Genomic DNA, 19997 nt, shown 5'->3' on the forward strand with positions numbered 1-19997 from the left:
ATAATAGATATTCTTTGAACTCTGGATGAAGACTAATACACATTTCAAGGACCATTATACTTCTGAGAATTTTTTCCTATCTCTTTCATTTTATAGCTTCCTTTTCCCCGTATTACATGGGTGCAATAAAATGACTTCATCAGGTAAAGTATCCTATAAAAACTTAACTGTCAATCTCATCCTCCTTTCCCCTAACTTCATCTTTTCCCACTCTGTGAATTTGAATTCTCTGATAAGCACCAGCCATGGGCTTTACCCATTGGCACCAGTCCAGCCTAGTGATCAAACCAGGCATTGAAGGTGTAGAATATAGCCCTGTCAGCCTCAGGATTTAGTGCAGGTTGGAACCGAGGTCTGGCACCAACCCCAAAAGTGTTGTGCCAAAGAGAGTTCTGATTTTTTTTTAGTTTCTCTATGTGTCTCTCTATCCTTTTATCAAATTAGTACAGCCCTGATGCTTGCTTGCCATTCCGAAGGGCTTCTCCCTAGCTTCCTAGGTCGTGGGAGGAATATCCACATGGTTCTGGACTATTTCATAACTTTCTGTCTTGATACCCATTTCCTGGAATCTTCCACATGCTCTTTTTCAAGATTGATCCTGTTTGTATCAGAACTTGACCAAACAGTTCTTAGGTTAACGAAGCCCCTTGGCCTCTACATTGTGGCTGTGCTAGCTGCACCTGTCAGGGCCGGTCTTTGGTATTAGATAAATCTCAGACATCCTTCAGACTGCTCCCATAAGCTGGTCTGTGGCTAGCCCTGAGTTCGACGGCTCACCCACTTCATCTAAGTTTGGTAGCCAGTTCCATCATGCTCTCTATCCAGGAGGGCATTAGTGTCCGAGACAAGAGGCCCCATTCTTCCCACAGTATCATTCTGCTGCTTCACAAAATTCCCTCATTATCAAAATTTCACCTGGATAATGTTAATTCTCTCTCTCTCTCTTTTTCTTGGCACTTGTACAAGAAGTGCAAACATCTACTTAGGGAAGAGGGCACGCTGTCAGAGCTGGGTCTTTTCTGATACTTGGATTAGGTCACGGAGTCGCTGCAGATTTATAGTGGAGAGAGAAACACTACACTTGAGAATTTGCTATAATTGCAAGAAGCACCAAACCTGTAATTACTGTTGCCACTCTGGGAACTTCAAGGGAAGCCTCCATAGTTAGCCTTTGCCCTTATCCATCCTGACTTTCCTGCCATGTTTTTCTGCTTTTGCCTTTGTTAGAATTTATAGTAGAAATAGAAATTTAAAAACCCAGCTGAAGATTCTTAGACTAGTACAAAGAATGTATTTTTAATTTATTTGATGCTTACTGTGCATCAGAGTGCAGAGGAATTTAATTGGCAGTGATGTAATTAATTGTTTATTTTAACAAAAATCAGGGTGAGTTGGCTAACACTTTCAGTGTTTGAGCTCATAATGTTAAGACATATGTAGCACTTCCTAACTTAGCATTTCAGTATAGCTCCACCAGGTAGGTGTTATCTTTACTCTATTTAAAAATGAGGATCTTGGGGCGCCTGGGTGGCTCAGTCAGTTCAGCGCCTGACTTCGGCTCAGGTCATGATTTCGCGGTTCGTGAGTTTGAGCCCCTTTTCAGGCTCTGTGCTGACAGCTCAGAGCCTGGACCCTGCTTCAGATTCTGTGTCTCCCTCTCTCTTTCTGCCCCTCCACCATTCATGCTCTGTCTCTCTCTCCTTCAAAAATAAATAAACATTAAAAATAAAATAAAATAAAAAATAAAAATGAGGACCTTAATGGGCATTGCACATGAGGATATTAGAGGTCAGAGAGCTCATGCTTTTGCTTAATTCAGCAATGGAGGACTGTCATATGGCAACACCATACTTCTGGGTTCCATGCAGAGATCCCTACTCACCAGTGAATACTTCCTTTCTTGTCTTCAGAGTAAATGACAAAGGAGGGTCACAAAGCCTTGTGTTATAGCATGCCATCCTATAGCTCAGTTCCCTTCTTTCCTTCCTATATTTCATCCATTCTGAACCTCTTGTAGAGCCAATATCTGGAAATCTCGTCCCTTCTTTTTACTGACTTCTATTTTTTGGGCCAGATCCATTGGGTAACTGACTCCTGTTTTGGGGGGGCAGATCCATTGGGTAACTGTCTCCTATTTGGGGGGGCAGATGCATTGGGTAACTGACTCCTATTTTGGAGGAAAGATCCATTGGGTAACTGACTCCTATTTTGGGGGGCAGATGCATTGGGTAACTGACTCCTATTTGGGGGGCATATTCACTGGGTAACTGACTCCTATTTTGGAGGAAAGATCCATTGGGAAAGCTTATGTGTGGTCTGAGTTGGCCTCCGACGACATCTTGTGCAGTCTCTGTTTGAGCCATTAGTATCATTAATGTACCACTCTGGTTCCCTTAGATTAAGCTTCCGAGGGTACAGACTGCCTCTTTCATTCTTGTTTCCTCTTTTTCTTCATCTATAAAATAAATATAATAGTAGCTACCTTGTAGATTTATTGGGAGGATTAGAGGTAATGTATATAAGTAAAGTAACTAACAGTGCCAGAGACATGGTAATAAAACTAACAATAACTCATATTTATTAAACTCATTTTCTGTGTGCCAGGTACTATGGTAGGCATTTAACGTGTATTATCTGTAATCCTTATGTAATGATTTTATTCAATGGCCTGAACTCAAAGCCAGTAGAAGCAGAACACACTTTTACTTTTTCTCTTCAACAATATTATCAAATCTTATGACCCTGCAGTTTGATACATGCCAGGCAGGGGCCGTAGTTGCAGACTATCAGTTATGAACACAAGTTAATTTCAATAATTGAAATTTATGTTCCGTTATTAACATTTCTAGGCTGTTTGTTCTTAATTCAGATGAAATTCACGACGTCTCCCTCTCCCTCAGCTGAAGCCTGACACTGGCTCTAGCTCAAATAGTTGTCGACTTGACTGGGGTTTTTCTAGTCATTCTCAGTAATCAGTACCTCTGGCATTGGCAGGAGCTGGCTACCTTGTGGGCTGTGCTGGTAGGCTCTTTAGAGTCCTGCCTTTCCCCCCATACCACCACAATCTGGGAACCCCAGCTTTCTGACGAGGGACATAAGCATTTTAGCCGTCACCCAGCTCTAGCACACGGCAGCCAATCCTACAACCTCCTTCCGCCAGGGTTCTCTTACTTTGGCAGGGGGTTCTTCTCAGTGGGATCCCATAAAGATGGCAGATTACTATGCACTGAGTCAATAGGAAATGCAGGCATTGCTGGCATGCCAGGTAATGGAAAGTAGATGTGTCTGCCTGTCTGCTGTCCTCTCTTCTTGCTCTGCCTGTGTGGATGTTGCAGCCGGCCTCCTGCTTTCTGAATTCTCCAGGAGAGAAAGGGGCAGTCATCAGTGTTCACACGTGCCTCCAAACTCTCAGGACCACATGTGAGCTTGTCACTGCTGCTTCTCATCACAGTGGTCTTGCAGCAGTTGGCCTGCTCATTTCCACAGCTCGGCAACCTGTGGTCAGAATGGACTCCCTGGTCTTTTGTCTCAGAAGTGTGGCACTCACTACTCTTAGATCTTGTAGCACTGTCCCCTTGGATATGTGTATAGAATGTGTCTCCATGAGAGGAGATAAGCCAAAACCCCTCCCTAAGATAACGTCTCATTGCCTCCTTGACTTTCTCTTAATGCACTCCGTAATTATGCTTCCGACAGGGCAGAGGACTTGCCATGTTAGGGGCCAGTTTGGCTGCTTATTAGGAAACCCCAGGAGAGGTACTAGCTGCTGCTCTTCACAGTCCTTTATTGTTTTCAATGTAGGGCTTTTGCTGAAATGTTTGAAGCAACAGGGAGAACCCTGCCCCATATCTTTATATATATACAGCACCCATTTATATCTGAAGAAACTGACTCTAGAAGTCAGGTTATTTTTCTGATGGCCCTTAAACTTATTTAGTGCAAGTCCAAACCTAATTTGCATCTAGATTAGTGTAGTCCCAAACTGACTGTTCTGTTCACTGTACTGTTTACTTCAGTATGTGAGTGTTCGATTGTAAATGGTTACCAGAGGGCATCTCTAAGTTGAGATAGACAGCATTGGCACTCTTGGGGATTTATTTAGATAACTTACAGTGTAAAATGGAGCTTTGATGCTGTAGACATATCAACACTTATCCAACTTAATTGACTCCTGTATTTGTGCTAGTAACTATTAGTCATTTTCTGCCAGTTGAAGAAATACTTGGTAGAGCTAAAGCAGTACCTAGCCCATTGTGAGATTTCAATAAATATTTGTTAAATGAAAGACTGCAGGAATTCAAAGTCAGCTGATACAACTACTCCTAGCAAATGGTGACGAGTGCTGAGTTTTGTGGAGTGCTTTGATTGTGTATGTCTCACTGGTATTCATCCATCCATCATCAACCCTTATATTCAAGGAAATGTCTTTAGCATTTTTATTAGATGATTGCATGTCTCTTACAGGCAACTAGGAGAAATACCAAGCTTTCAAAAGAAGCCTGATTGTGTCAGAGTTGAAAATTCAATCAGCAAGAACCAATTTAAAAGAGCCAAGTTATAGCAGAATCTAGAGAATTCTAACTTTAAATAAAATCCTTTCCTGCTTCACGATAGCCTCAACTTTCTTTTAGCTTTTAAATAAAAAAGTGCTGATAAATGGCCACTGAAGAATAGCTTAATATAGTACAATAGTTCTTTTTTTCTCAATGTTCACAGGGAAAGAAAATCTGGATAAATCAAAGGGGTCTTTGAGAAATTTTGTAAACTGTCCTCTCAGTCAGGTTAATTTATTAAAGATTGATTAGTAAAAATACCATTGGAAAAGTTTAGTCCTTTTCATATAGATAATATTATTTATTTGTAGAGGGAATTTATTGAAGAGATTTACACATAAAATTATGAGTGAAAACCAAAAATATAAAGACAGCTACAAGTGTTTTATATAGTCTGATATCTTTGTACCTAGTGATGTGTAGCACACATTAAACACTTAACAACAATATTTTGTATATGAGATTCTTGAAAATGTGATACTATAGTGAGGGAAGGCTGATCAGTAGTTGTATGAGGGGAAGAAGGTTGATTGCAGAGGGGCACTAGGAAGCTTTTTCAGGAGTTGAAAATGCTGTATATCTTGATGTGAATATCTTTCACTTCCTAAATTTATCAAGTAATCTAATTATAATGAGTGAATCTCTTGTATCTACATTATATTTCAATAAGCCTGGGGGAGTGAAAGAGGAAAAAAAATCTTTATTATTGAATTTAGACTATTTCACTTGTAATGTTTTTTTTTTTTTCTGATAAAGTGAGTAGGACCATGGTAAATAGACTACTATAATTATGTTCCATGTGGAATAATAAAATCTCAAGTTTCAAATTATCTTAAAGATCATTTAATCTAATCCTTCTTTCCTTCATTCACTCTTCACTTAGTTGACATTAATGGACTGCTTTCTGTGTTTGAGCAATTATGCTTGTTGCTGGATAGTAAAGTCAAATAAAGCATAATCTTTGCCTTGGGGAAGTGTATTAGTTATCTATTACTGTATAACAAATTGCCCTGAAATTTAGTGACTTAAAACAACACATTTATTCCACCACAGTTTCTGTAGGTCAGAAATCCAGATGGCTTACCTGGGTCTTCTATTTCAGGTTGTCTTACATGGGTGCCATCACAATGTGCACCAGGCCTGGGATTTCTCATATGGAAGCTCAACTGGTAAAAAGTCTGCTTCCAAACTCACTAAAGTTGTTGGCAGAATACAGTGCATTGAGTGCTGTTAACCTAGGCCTCAGTACTTGCTGGCTGTTGATGGGTAGCTACTCTCAGTTCCTTGGCAAGTGACCCTCTCCAATATGACCCCTCCTCCATCAACGAATGTGCACCGAGAAGCCGATAGAATCAGCTTGGAAATCGAAGTCACAATCTTTTATAACTCACTCACAGGAATGACATCTCCTCAACATTGCCCACATACCCTCGGTTAGGAACAACTTACTCATGAGAAAGGAATTAACGAGGACATCAATACCAGGAAGCAGACATCTTAAAGGCTACTTCACACACAAGCCTAGTCGATTCAGCTATCTGGGCTTGATGCGTCAAGAGATGACCCAGCAAGTGCTTTAATCTTTTTTATTTTACAAAAAAAAAAAAAAAATATGTAAGAATGGGGTTTTATAACCAGACTCTTTTTGTTTAACTTCTGGTTCTACGACTTACTAGTCATACATCTGGGAATTAATTAAACATTTATTAAGCATTAATTAGTCCTCTCACCACAAAATAGTGCATATGTGATTAAGTTGCTGTGAAAATTAAACACAATAATGAATGTAAAGTTCCAAGAGTGGTACCTGGCAAGTAATAGGCTTTCAGTAAGTTCCATAAATGAATTTCTGTTATCAGCCTTGTACAAATCTTATTCCTGACCTGAAATCTACATCTCTGAAACTTCTTCCTGTTGAAAAACTTGAGACTTACTAATCAAGTCCTATTCATTTCCAAATGCTAGCCCTGCCTTTAATTTACATCGGAAGACAATGTATGTGCTGCCTTCCTTTTCTTCCCTCCCTGCACATTCCGGGCTTCTTTCTCTCCAGATAATGTTCCTTATATAACATGACCACAAGCCTCCCAAGCCTCTCTTCTTGACATGCTTGTTAGATTGTAAGTCATCACACAAAACTGAAAAACCATAAAACAAGTCAATAATCAGGAGGGAAAATTTTCAAATGAAAATGACCCGTAGTTATTATTCTTACCTCAAGTTAATTCAAAAGCATCCTGATCTAGGACCTAATCTAGTTGCATATGACAAGCTCAAACATGTTTCTCAGAACTCGCTAACAAATCCGTAAGCAGTTAGTACATTTCTTGCAAAAGTTAATGTCAAAGCACAAAAGAAGTATTTTAATTGATAAATAACTAATCTCTATACAACAAAGCAATAATTAAATAAGAGTATATTTACAACTAAAAACACATTTACTTCTAAAACTGTTTAACCAACTTTCAAATTAAAACATGATCATATTAAGAATTGAATACTTATTTTAGAAGCAAGAATATTCTAGCCATTGACCTATAAATTAGGATGAGTATTTTTAAATATCATGTTATAGGTCAATTATACTTCAATAAAAAATTAAAAGAAAAAATTAATACACTTAAACTTATATCCTTGAGAAAAGATGTATGAAGTAATGTTCTTGCTGGTATGCTTAATTTTTAAGAATTTCATCATCGATATTTCTCATTCTAAGAATTTTTACTTCACAGTCAATTTCAAAAAGGAAAGAGAATGCATTCCAATAAAATAATTTGTCCTCATATGAATGTTCTCTATTATTAGATTCTACTTCAGGAGACAATGTGCACTTTAACTTCGTCAGTATTTATAAGGTATATTGGTGATCATGTTAACATTTTTAATGTGTTAAATGTGTTTCAATAGAAAAATAATACAGTGACATTTATTTGAATTTCCATTGTAATCTAAAGAAAAGCACAGGTGTAGATGGTAAATTATTTCATTTACAGATTATTTTGAAGAGCTTTTAGAACTAATTATATTGGCATTTCTTCTTACAAAGAGAAAACAAGTATAAATATTTGGTCACAGGAATCCTCAAGTATTTTCAACTTCAAATTCCAAGTTATTGAAACTAACTCCACTCCAAAAATTCATTAGTAAAATACATAGAAATTTATATTTTTAAAATTTTATTCTGTCTTTTGTTGGAAATGCAGCTGTAGTTGCAGTGGAAATAAAATATGACAATGAAGACAGAAACAAAGTATACATAAAGCCTAAATTTCCACTGTATGCATGTGTCTATGTATATATATCAAACACATTTTAAAAATCATTATATAAAATACTGATATCCCAGTAAAAAACATGGGCTTATGATAGCAGTCTGAAAGAATATGTATTAAATGGACAGTGGTTGTCTGTGTGTTATGATTTTTATTTTCTTCTTTTTATCTTCGGTGTTTCTGAATGTTTTGCCAGAAACACGTATTACTTTAACAAGCAGAATTAAACAAAGTTCAACTTTCCATTAAAATATATATTTTGTGCTTAATCTGTGAACCAAATTAAAAATGAACTTAGTTTCATTATGATTTTTAGGGAGAATATTTAGAAAATGCTTTGGATTTTGAAAAATAGTACTTCCTATTTCTTTGTGAACCTGTAAGAATATTTCACTTAGGGAAAAATATAGTATTTGGACTTCCTTTTATTATATTTTTTGTGGAAATCCATTGCAGCTAATGGTGAATTATCAAAGAAAGTATATCTCCTTATTAAGTCATTAAAATTCAGAGTCAAAATATTTATAGGTTTATTTTCAATAAATAAGCATCATATTTATATCTGGTAAAGATTTCATTATAGCATATCAATAAACACTGCATACTTATAACTATAAGAAAAACATCTATCTGGGCAGTCTGTTAAATGCTTTTGTTTGGTGCCATATTTTATTCAAAAGATAAGAAATATCTCTTTCTTTGCAGAAGGGAGTAAATTACAGTGTAACTTCAGGGGTTGCTTTTAGACTTGCATTAATATAGTACACTGATAGAGGTGGTGATTTTTATCTAAGTATCCTGATTATGTTATTGCTAAATCATCTAACACATGTTAAATGATGTATATAAAGGAGCCATGAGGTACCAAAACTATATTCCTATACTTTGCTTTCAGTTTGAATTTCATGCCTATTTTGATCAATCTCTGTGAAAGGTAGTAGAGTTAAATAATATTAAATCATCATTAGAGCATTTGTAAACTATCATTTTCAAGAATGACATTCATGAATATTGTGCTAGTTAAAAACTACCTTCTTAAAACTGTTCAATAATTATGGAATGTCCATGCCATTAATATTTATTTATTTATTTTCCCTTTTGCATGGATTACACTGTACCTGAAATTTATTATTCAGTTTTTGTGTAATGACTTAAAAAATACTATTATATATTTGAAATGAGGCTTGTCTAAAAAAGCATTTATATAGTTAGTTTTTTTTAAGAATTTGTTTTTAAGTATTCTCTACACACAACATGGTATGCAAACTCACAGCCCCTAGATCAAGAGCCGCATGCTGTACCAACTGACCCAGCCAGGAGCCCCTGATTCTTAGAAAATGATTGAATCTCAGGTCTACATTTAATATTTCAACCAGCAATGTTATTTTACTTTAAAAAATCTGGAATGATAAAGTTGATTTTTGCCTTTTAACATATGGCCATCTGAAATAATTTCATTCATTCACTCATTAATTTATTTATCCATTCAGCAAACATTATTTGTGTTCTAAGTACTGGGTATCCAAGCACTTGCAGACCAGAAGGGGAAATAACAGACAAACAGACAAATACGCACACTCACACACACACACACACACACACACACACACACACAAGAAAATCGCTTTCTTTGATGTAGACATTTTGATTGTACCTATATTTTAAATGCCCAGTTCTATCTCTTTTTTTATTGAAATACACTTGAACTGCAGTGTTACATTAGTTTCAGGTATACAAGACAGTGAGTGATTCAACAACTATATACGCTATGCTATGCTCACCACAATTGTAGCTACCATCGGTTGCCATACAAGACTCTTACAATACCATTGACTATTCCCCATGCTGTACCTTTCATCCCCATCAATTACTCATTCCAATACTGGAAACCTGTACTTCCTACTCCTCTTCGCTCATTTTGCTCATTCCCCCATTCACCTCCCCTCTAGCAATCACCTATTTATTCTCTGTATTTATAGATTTGTTTTTTGTTTCTTAGATTCCACATACAAGTGAAATCATATGGTATTTGTCTTTCTGTTTGACTTACTTAACTTAGCATAATACTCTCTAAGTCCATTTATGTTGTTGCAAATGGCAAGATCTCATTCCTTTTTGTGGCTGAGTAATATTTCATCGTGTCTCTATATATCCTATCTTCTTTATCCATTTATCTATCAATGGTCATTTAGGTTGCTTCCTTATCTTGGCTATTGCAAATAATACCATAACATAGGGGTACGTTTACTTTTAGAATTAGCATTTTCATTTTCTTAAGTACTTGGTAGTGGAATTACTGAATCATATGGTATTTGTATTTTTAACTTTCAAAGAACCCCCTACTGGTTTTCACAGTGGGTTTACCAATATACATTCCCACCAGCAGTACACAGGTGTTCCTTTTTTTTCACATCCTCCCCAACACTTGTGATTTCTTGTCTTTTTGATACCAGCCAAGTCTAACTGGTATAAAGTGATATCTCATGATTTGCGTCCATTATTCTTAATTAACAGAGAGTAGCAACTCTGAAATTTATATATACTTATTATATGTATTTTTAAAGTTTGTCAGTAAGCTTTTTAGAGTTCTATGAAACATAGTTTTAGAAAATATTACTTTGAAAAAAATTGGTCCTGTTACAATTACTGAGATTGTTTTGTTTTTGTTTATAATCAGCCATATGGGGTTTGTTACCTAATATGTACATTTATTTCCATTAAGCATTTAACGTATTACAACCTAATTGTAGACAGAGAATGGCCTCCTAAAGACGTCTACCTCCTAATTCCAAGCACTTGTAAATAGGTTACCTTACATAGCACAGAGACTTTGCTGACGTGATTAAATTAAGGATCTTGAGATGGAAAATAATCCTGGATTATCCAGTTGGGTCCAGTGTAATCACAGGGTCCTTATAAGAGGGGAACAAGAGGATCAAAGGTGGAAGAAGATGGCATGGAGAAGCAGGGGTTGGAATGACAGGCTTTGAAAACAGAGGAGAGGGCTCCAGCCAGGGCATGTGGACAGCCTCTCCAGGGTGGAAAAGTCAAGGAAAGGAATTTTCCTCAGCGTCTCCACAAGGAATGCAGTAGTGTCTATGCCTTAATTTTAGCTCCAGTAAGACTTGATTTGGGCTTTTGACCCCTAGAATTGTACAGAATAAATTTGTGTTGTTTTAAAAAAGTTACCAAGTTTGTGATAATTTGTTAGAGCAGCAATAGGAGACTAATACAGACCTACACAGTACTAACACTTCAAACAGCCTCTGTTCTTTTTTTTCAATTTGATAAAAATCCTAGGTTCATTCGCCAAATGAATCACTGAAGAGATGCTTATCTATTAGAGGAGAATGTGAGGCCTTTTGTTATGATTTCCAAGGAAACATAGGTGGGATCGCTGCTAACCCTAACCCTGCCCATCAGGCCAAATAAGTCTTCAAGGGTAGAAGAGCCACGTAAAAGCAGGTGCTGGTGTAACGTAGGCCAGAGCCACTATACGTCTTGATTTTCATAGTTTCTTTTTAACTGAGACTCCAGATACCACTGGAATTTTAAGAAACAGCATAAAAATAAAACATTTGAATATGAATACTTTAGATGCTTCCTCGACTGTCACACATTCAAAAAGAGCCTCCCCTGGTAATAATCTGTGTGGTGCTGTTAGTATATCAATTGCAGACAAGCAGAAAGCTGAACCTTTTATTGCTCCTTCTGTTTTCTGGAAGTATTCAGTATTAGAGTGACTGATACTCTGTTTTCCAGAGTGAGGGGAAAAGCTGTAATAACTTCTGTGCCATTATTTTTGAAACTCTAGAGTTCATTAAAACTCTCTTTGGCTTTCTTGCCTACCATCTTTCTTCTTTCTTATGAATTATTCAAGGCAGATTTCAGTTGAGGTAAATAGTTTGATTTGAAGGTTTTTGTATCTGGATTTAGATGCAACAAGAAGTGTTAAATGCTCAGAATTTTAAGTGCACAGAATGGCACAGACTCAGCTATTAAGATGGAAGACATTTGCTGTTAACGCTCTGGGGCTGCTGTTTGCGACTTCAGCGTGGTACTATTTGTCATTCTGAAGTAGGTAGGCATTATGATGCTTGTAGTATAAATCAGACTTTACAGAATGCTTGGTCCCCAAGCGCTCTGAACATTCTAATCCACTTCTCAGTTTACAGAACATTTTTGGATTTTACAAGGTAAAGTTTCCCTTTCTTATTTAACCTTGCCAATGCATTATTAATCTCTATTATTTTTCAGGTATTGTATACCAAACAACAACCAAAAAAACCCCCCAAAAAACAAAGAACCCCTTTAGCCTGCATGTTTCTCTTGGATAAAATGAGGTTGTAAGTTTGAGTTCTTCTTTTGACAAATAATGTGAAAGCTAAGAGGACCTAGGAAACATTTCATTGTTATAAAACTCAAGGTAAGCCTGATTTCTTCTTTCGTAGTAGTCCTCTCACCCTTGGATTCTGTGCCTTATGTTATTAATTTTAAACACTTAGTTCATGAAGTTACTTACCTGAAAGAGTGATACATGGAACACATGGCTGGAAACTACATTGCTTTGGAACTCATGTTCAGAACTGGTTGCATGGGAGCCCATTTAAAAACCACTCCAAAGAAATCTTATTATAGTTCTGTCATCTGCTGAAATTCACTTCCTTAATGTCAGTTTCTGTTAAGGCAGTCTACATAAAAATATGTTTGTGACATTAGGCTCAGGTGGTACTGCTTTTAGGCAAAGCATTTTATTCACGTACTTGCTCTAACGTGATTTTATTAGCAGCAGGAGTTCCATTTACTAAAGAACAATAGGAACTAATATTTAACCATTAGTATGTGTTAGAGTGTGTGCTAGGGACTGTACATTCGTTATCTATGTTAATGCTCGCAATACATCTATGATGTTGTAGTTTCTGTTAGCATCCCATCTTCCGGCTGGAAAGTTTCTTGCAGAGCACAGTGTTGCATCTGTCTGACCTTAAAGTCCATGCTTTGAAGCACTCTGTTAGTGATTGCAAATTCAAACATGTGTAAGGACACAGATTTATAATGTTTTTAATGTTTGTTTATTTTTGATAGAGAGAGACAGAGAGTGAGAGGGGGAGGGGCAGAGAGAGAAGGAGACACAGAATCCAAAGCAGGCTCCGGGCTCTGAGCTGTCAGCACAGAGTCTGACATGGGGCCCGAACTCAGGAACCGTGAGATCACGACCTGAGCTCAAGTGGGAGGCTCCGCCGACTGAGCCACCCAGGCGCCCCAAGAACATAGATTTATAATGTCACTCAGTATAATGAATGCATTTAAATGTATTTATATTTAAACCATACGCTAAGCAACCTTTACAAATTTGTGGTCTGTATTCAGCTTTCAGCCTCAGGTTTGAAACTCTACACAAAGCCATATTGCTTTCAAAAATATTAATTTATATGCATAATTATTCCTTTATTCATTTCCATCTTATTCAGGTTTTATCAGGGAATATAAGTGTGCAGAGAACAGAACTGCATTGTCCAATTGCCCTTTCATGCCAAATGCCTGCCTGTTAACCCAGTCATGTGGTCTGTCTGGTGTCAGGACTTTTGTCCAGCTAGGAAGGAGCTTCCTATCTGAGTCTGGGGGAGATATTGACATCAGAAGAATGTTCAGACTCAAAAGCCAAGGGAAAAGTTGAGTTCTGAGGAGGTCACATAAACTGAAGAGGCTTTAGAAGAATGTATTAAGATCTAGCCTATAGCACTAGTGGTCTTATGGCCATGAATATGAGAGTGATGGCAGCTGGTGAAGGGAGCTGTGGCAAAACTTCTAAATCAGCTCTGTATTTTGTCTGTGATTGTATCAACCATACTGTAAGGCAGAAATGGATCATTTTTAAGGGACGTGGGATGAAGTGTATGTCAGTATTACACATAAAAATTTAAAGATAAACAAGGTGCTTAAATCCTGTAAGAAGAAGCTATGGAAAAGCTGTGTAGGTACGATTAGCTTTTTTAAGTGTGGAAGTTCCCCTAAGGGATTTTCATTGCTCAGATGTCAGCCAACAGAGAAAGGTAGGGAAATGTTTTCCATTTGATTACTTAAGGAAATATAGTTTTGTGAATTAATAACAATTTCTGGCTATATTGACTTAAGCTGTCCTTTCTCAAAAATCTGTAATAGCACCTCATTTTAGTTACAGCAGACCTTCTTAATTTGATAAATTACGTAAGTTCTCTGGTCTTTAATTTCCATGAAACTGGGTATGTGATTTTTAAACTTTTTTTCAGTGGATGTGCTGATAAAATATGAAACTTGAAAATCACTGAAATTCTGTGCTCAATCAGAACTCTGTCATCTCTAAAATTCAACAGGTCAGCAGTCAGTTATGACAAGGTCCTTTATTACTTAAACCCTTTCTACTACAATGTACTTAGTGCCCTTCCATCCTTTCTCTCTTCCCTCCTTCCTTCCATTCTTCCTTCCTTCCTTCCTTCCTTCCTTCCTTCCTTCCTTCCTTCCTTCTTTCCTTCCATTCTATTAGAAAATGAACTTCATAGATTTCTTGACTCAGTGGTTGGATATAGTGAAGATTTACCACTAGGAGGCATTTAAGAACATAAGAGGGAATTTTGGGTTTTCTTCATAACTAAAAGAATAAAGGGGACCTTGTTACTAACATTTAGTAGGTAGAGGGCAAGGATGTTAAATATCTTGTTGTAGATGGGAAAAATTCTCATGTAAAAGGTCAGTAGCACCCTTTGTGAGAAATATTTATTTATTTATTTATTTATTTATTTATTTATTTATTTTTTAATGTATGTTTATTTTTGAGAGAGAGACAGAGACAGAGTATGAGCAGGGGAAGGGCAGAGACACAGAATTCGAAGCAGGCTCTAGGCTCTGAGCTGCCAGCACAGAGCCTGATGCAGGGTTTGAACCCATGAACCGGGAGATCATGACCTGAGCTGAAGTCGGAGGCTTAACCGACTGAGACACCCAGGTGCCCTGAGAAATATTTTAATGGAGCGTGTCCTTGAAGTTTGCAAAACATTGTAGTAAAATTAATTACCTTTCTGATTAGAATTTTCATTCTTCTTTAAAAATTTTTAAATTCCAGTATAATTAATATACCTAGTAGGATTTTCATTCTTGGCTTGCTCATGCTCTTTCTTCCTTGAACACTTTTCCCAATTATTCTGTCGAATCCTGGTTGTTTTTTAAGGTTCAGCTCAAATCTTTTCTCCTTTATGAAGTCAATTTTGTAAACTTCTCACTTTACTTTAGGCTCAGAGATCTTCCTTCTTCTTGATGGCCCTTATGTAATCTCTCCCTTGAATACAAACTTCGATCATCTCCAAAGCCAGTGCCAACTTGAGAAAAATGATGCTTGCTTTTCCATTTCTGCTTTTCACATCAGGTTTGGCAAAGGGCCTTGAAAATAGTGAAGAGATAGGCTGTTGTTTTGTTTATTTATAATAAAGTGATTCTCCTATAGAGAAGTAGATCATAAATAATGAAATAGGAATGACTTATTCTCACAAAAACATTACCGTGATAAACATGCTACTTGAGATAAAATAAGCTTAAGATTTCAACCTAACTTTACTTATTTTTTATTAATTCATGTTAGGAGCTCCATTAAACGTAGACTGCCTAATCTGTAAAATTCCTTGTTGTTGGGTGTGTCTTGAATCCATGACTTAAATTTCAGTATATAGACTACCCAGTGGTAAGAAAGATTCCTCTAGAAATAAAAGGAGCTTTCAGAGCTTCTCTAAAAAAAAGTTTTAAACATATGATCAACTGCCTACCAGTTGCCTGAAACAAGATCAGGTATCATTGGCCCACTGCCCTAGTTCAAACACAATGAAGGAATCAACACTATCCTACAGCCTGATGATCCTGGCTTTAAGAAACATGAGTACTTGACTCCTGCTAGATGTTGGTATTAAAAGCAGCTGTTGCCAATATCATGTCCAAGACTTAAGTCTGGAACCCACAGGCATTTTGAGACTTTCAACTCATCTCAAAAGATTCATATTTCCTTTGGGCTGTAGTTTTAAAGATGGGTTTGAGGTTAAAGTTTTAATAAGAGAAGAGAATTGTTTCTTTGAATATACTATTCTATTTTTGTAGGCTATTATTTGAAACGATATTGATTTTAATTTACTGTTTAATGATCCACGTGTGTTTTCATTCTTGCTGGGTAATGGCTATAAGCTAGAAAAACAATGCAAGAGGATTATAGGTTTTTACTAAATATGAAGGAAACAAGATGATTTCATGCCATTTAGAACCTAGAAGAAAAGGAAAAAAAAATACTAAAGGTTCAATTAGCTATACCATCTATTTTATTCTAAATTTGGGCTACAGTATATTGTTTAAGTAAGCACTATCAGATATATGTTAATGTATCTTTAGGACATTGCTTTTCTACATTCTTTTTAAAAATTTTTTTAAACATTTATTCATCTTTGAGAGAGACAGAGAGACAGAGTATGAGTGGGGAAGGAGCAGAGAGAGAGGGAGACACAGAATCTGAAGCAGGCTCCAGGCTCTGAGCTGTCAGCACAGAGCCTGATGTGGGACTTGAATTCACTGACTGCGAGATCATGACCTGATCTGAAGTCGGACAATCAACCGCCTGAGCCACCCAGGCACCGCTGCTTTTGCTGCATTCTTAAATGGCTACACAAATACTGTCAGTGTTGAATAGCTAAATTAACGCTTTTGGAATTCTGTATGTATATCTAAGTGTTACGTATGTATGTGTGTCTAAGTGCTTATTATTTCTTCTTCCAGTTAGAGTGTGAATTCCTAGGATTTAGGAAGTCCAGTTATATTTCTTCTTGTGACCTTGGGTTGTACTCCCATTCTCATAATCAGTTTGGCAATATAAAGTCATGTGGGGGTGGTGATAAGGGTGGAGGTGGTGATGAAAATAAATGAAAAAAAAAATCCCCTTACCTTTTTCTTGGTTTACTAAGTACCATTTGAGAATGTAATGTTAGGTAAATGTATTCAAATATATTCTGGATTGGAAAGTGCTGGGTAAGTGGAAAATAAGAGGTGGCACTTCTGGGCATTTTCTTTTGATATAATATCACCATTTTGAATAAACCATTTACACAAACATATGCATACAACCTCTTACCCAGGAACATCAAAACTGAATACTTAAATTAAGTTTGTGTAATCAGGAAACATTTCAACTACCATGGTCTTAGAGTCTAAGGCATGTTGAAATAAATAAAATACCAGTGCTTTCTAGAAGCATTATAGAACCCCGTGCATTCAGGATTTGCTGGAGTTGTCCTTTGTGGCATTGAAAGGAGATGATGGGTGATTACACTGTCAAAGCTTCTAGTTCTCAAATATAATCTTCAAAGGCTTGCTGGTGCAGACATAGAATAATTTTAATGGACTTTGGAACATCTAAAAACAGAGAAGAAAACTTGTGTAATAACACAAGAATATTGTCAACATTATTTCTTCTGTCTCTCTCTTTCTCTCTCTCTGTCTCTGTGTAGACACACATATGTGCTTCATTGTATGCATAGGTAATAGAATCATCCTCTTCCACAATATTGGTTATATTCTTTTCCTCAAATGTTATTAGATACATTTCAAATTATATTTTATTCTCTATTTTAAGTTTTGAAAGCTTCCTCCAACACATATAATTCATATATGGAATTCACTTATTTAAAATATGTAATCCCATGTTTTTAATATTTCACAGAGTTATACATTTATCACCAAAATCAAATTTAGGTCATTTTCATTACCCAAAAAAAGAAATTCTAAGCCCTTTATGGTATCCCCCAACCATTCCCATCCCCATCCCTTTCACCCCCCACAACTATTCTGTAATCTGTCTTTACAGAGCTGTCTTTTCTACACATTTCCTACAAATGGAATTATATAATATGTTGTCCTTTGTGCCTGGCTTTTTTCACTTAACATAATGTTTTAAGATTCATTCATATTGTGGCACGGATCAGTAATTAAGTACTGACAATTAAGTACAGTAATTAAGTACCGATTTCTCTTTATTGCTAAACAAAATTAAACTACATTATATGAATATATTTTATTTATCCATTAATCAAATAATGGATATCTGGATTGTTTTCATCTTTGGCTATTATATATAATGCTGCCATAAACATTTGTGTACAGGTTTTTGTGTGAACATATGTTATTACTTGAGTGTATATTTAGAAGTGGAATTGCTGGATAGCATAGTAACTTTGTTTAACTTTTTTTATGTTTATTTTGGGGGGGGGGCGCAGAGAAAGAGAGAGGGATAGAGACGGACAGAGGATCCAAAGTGGGCTCTGTGCTGACATTAGAGAGCCTGATGTGGGGCTCAGACCCACGAACTGTGAGGTCATGACCTGAGCAGAAGTCAGACACTTAACTGACTGAGCCACCCAGGCACCCCTCTGTTTAACTTTTTGAAGGAACTTCCAGACGGTTTTCCAAAGTGTCTGCAGCATTTTACATTTTCATTACAAGTATATGAGGATTCCAATTTCTCCATATCCCTAATAATACTTGTTATTATCTCTTTTTTTAATTATTATTATAGTCATCTTAGTAGGTATGGAGTGGTATCTCATTGTGGCTATAATTTGCATCTCCCTGATAGTTAACAATCTATCAAGATTTTGAGCATCTTCTTATGTTTATTGACCAGGTATATATCTTCTTTGGAAAAACATTGATTTGGATCCTTTGGCCATTACCAAAAATCATTTTGATAAAATATATATATAATTAAAATTTACCCTCTGAGCCATTTTTAAATCTACAGTTAAGTAGTGTCAAGTATATTCATGTTGCTGTAAAACAGATCTCCAGAACTTTTTGTCTTGCAAAACTGAAACTCTGTATTCATTCGGTAACAGCTCCTGATTTCTCCCACGTGCCAGTCTTTGGTAACCACCATTCCACTTTCTGTTTCTATGAATGTGACTACTTTAGGTACCTCATATAAGTGGAATCACACAGCATTTGTCTTTTTTGTGACTGGCTTCTTTCACTTAGTGTAATATCCTAAGGTTCATCCTGGGTTAGCATGGCATGGCATTCCAGCATATGTTTTTACCATATTGTTTAGCCCTTTATCTGTTAATAAACATCTGTGTTTTGGCTATTGTGAGTAGTGCTTCTAAGAACATGGGTATGCAAATGTCTATTTGAGACCTTGTTTTCAGTTCTTTTGGGTATATACCCAGAAGTGGGATTTCTGAATCATATGGTAGTTCTATTTTTAACTTGTTGAGGACCACCAAACTTTAAAGCAGTTGTACCATTTTAAAATCCCACCAGTAGTGGGCAAGGGTTTCCTCTGAACATTTTTAATTGGGTTATTTATCTGTTTGTTATTAAGTTGCGAGAGTTTTTTTTTAACGTTATCTCCACATTTCTAAACGAGGCCACTACATAGACTGATACAGTATTTAGCTATGTTGTGTGTAAGGGTGTTCTAGAACCAGAATATAAGCTGTGTGGCCTTGGATGAGCTATGCAACCCCTCTATTTCTCCATTTCCTTTTCTGTAGAATAGGTATGATAATAACACACACAGCATAGGCTTTGTTTGGAAGTGAAATCAGGCATTGCTTGAATGGCATGCAAAACAATGTCTGACAAATGATAAATGCTCAGTACTAGTTAGTGGCTCTTTCAGATAGTGTATTAGATTGTTGTTACAACTTGATCTCTGTAGTATATTCATATTTCTTCAGTGTATATTTGTATATATTTTATGTATTTTTTTGTATATTTTCAGTGGTAAATGCCTTTCGGGGTTTTGGTTCTCATTGTTAGCATGGCTGTTGGCAGGAAGACCGCACACTGCACAGCTTGATGCCTCTCATCATGGCTAATAGTTCTAGAGTTCCAAAGAATGAAAAAGCAGAAACGGAGTGTTACTTTTAAAAAGAAACAAAAACAAAAACACCCCACCCACTTTATTTTGGTAAGTTTAAAGCATTCAAAAGTAAAGATAATGATTGAAGGAATCCTATGTAACTATCACCCACATTCAACAATGATCAACAGTGGCAAACTGTGTTAGTAGACAAATAATTTGCAGAGGTAATGCAAATATCTTGACTCAAGACTGCACAGATTTAGTGTCTCATGCATTTTACTTGCCTCTTGATATATTAACTTCCCT

General features: G+C 36.4%; 1 protein-coding gene across 7 annotated transcripts in view; it reads left to right on the plus strand.

The window, feature by feature from the left end:
• RALYL (RALY RNA binding protein like) overlaps nt 1-19997 on the plus strand; it is a 708789-nt gene that overhangs the window by 185511 nt on the left and 503281 nt on the right. Inside the window, exon 1 of one of the 7 annotated variants that reach the window (XM_019453372.2) lies at nt 12165-12251. The exons of the other annotated variants lie outside the window; for them this stretch is intronic. The gene's annotated coding sequence lies outside the window, so the exon portion shown is untranslated. Of the gene's footprint in view, nt 1-12164; nt 12252-19997 lie in introns of those variants that run through there. 7 annotated transcript variants of the gene reach the window in all.

Source organism: Panthera pardus, unplaced genomic scaffold (genome assembly GCF_024362965.1).
Source record: "Panthera pardus isolate Hobbes unplaced genomic scaffold, ASM2436296v1 HiC_scaffold_7, whole genome shotgun sequence".
In the NCBI taxonomy this organism is placed as follows: domain Eukaryota; kingdom Metazoa; phylum Chordata; class Mammalia; order Carnivora; family Felidae; genus Panthera; species Panthera pardus.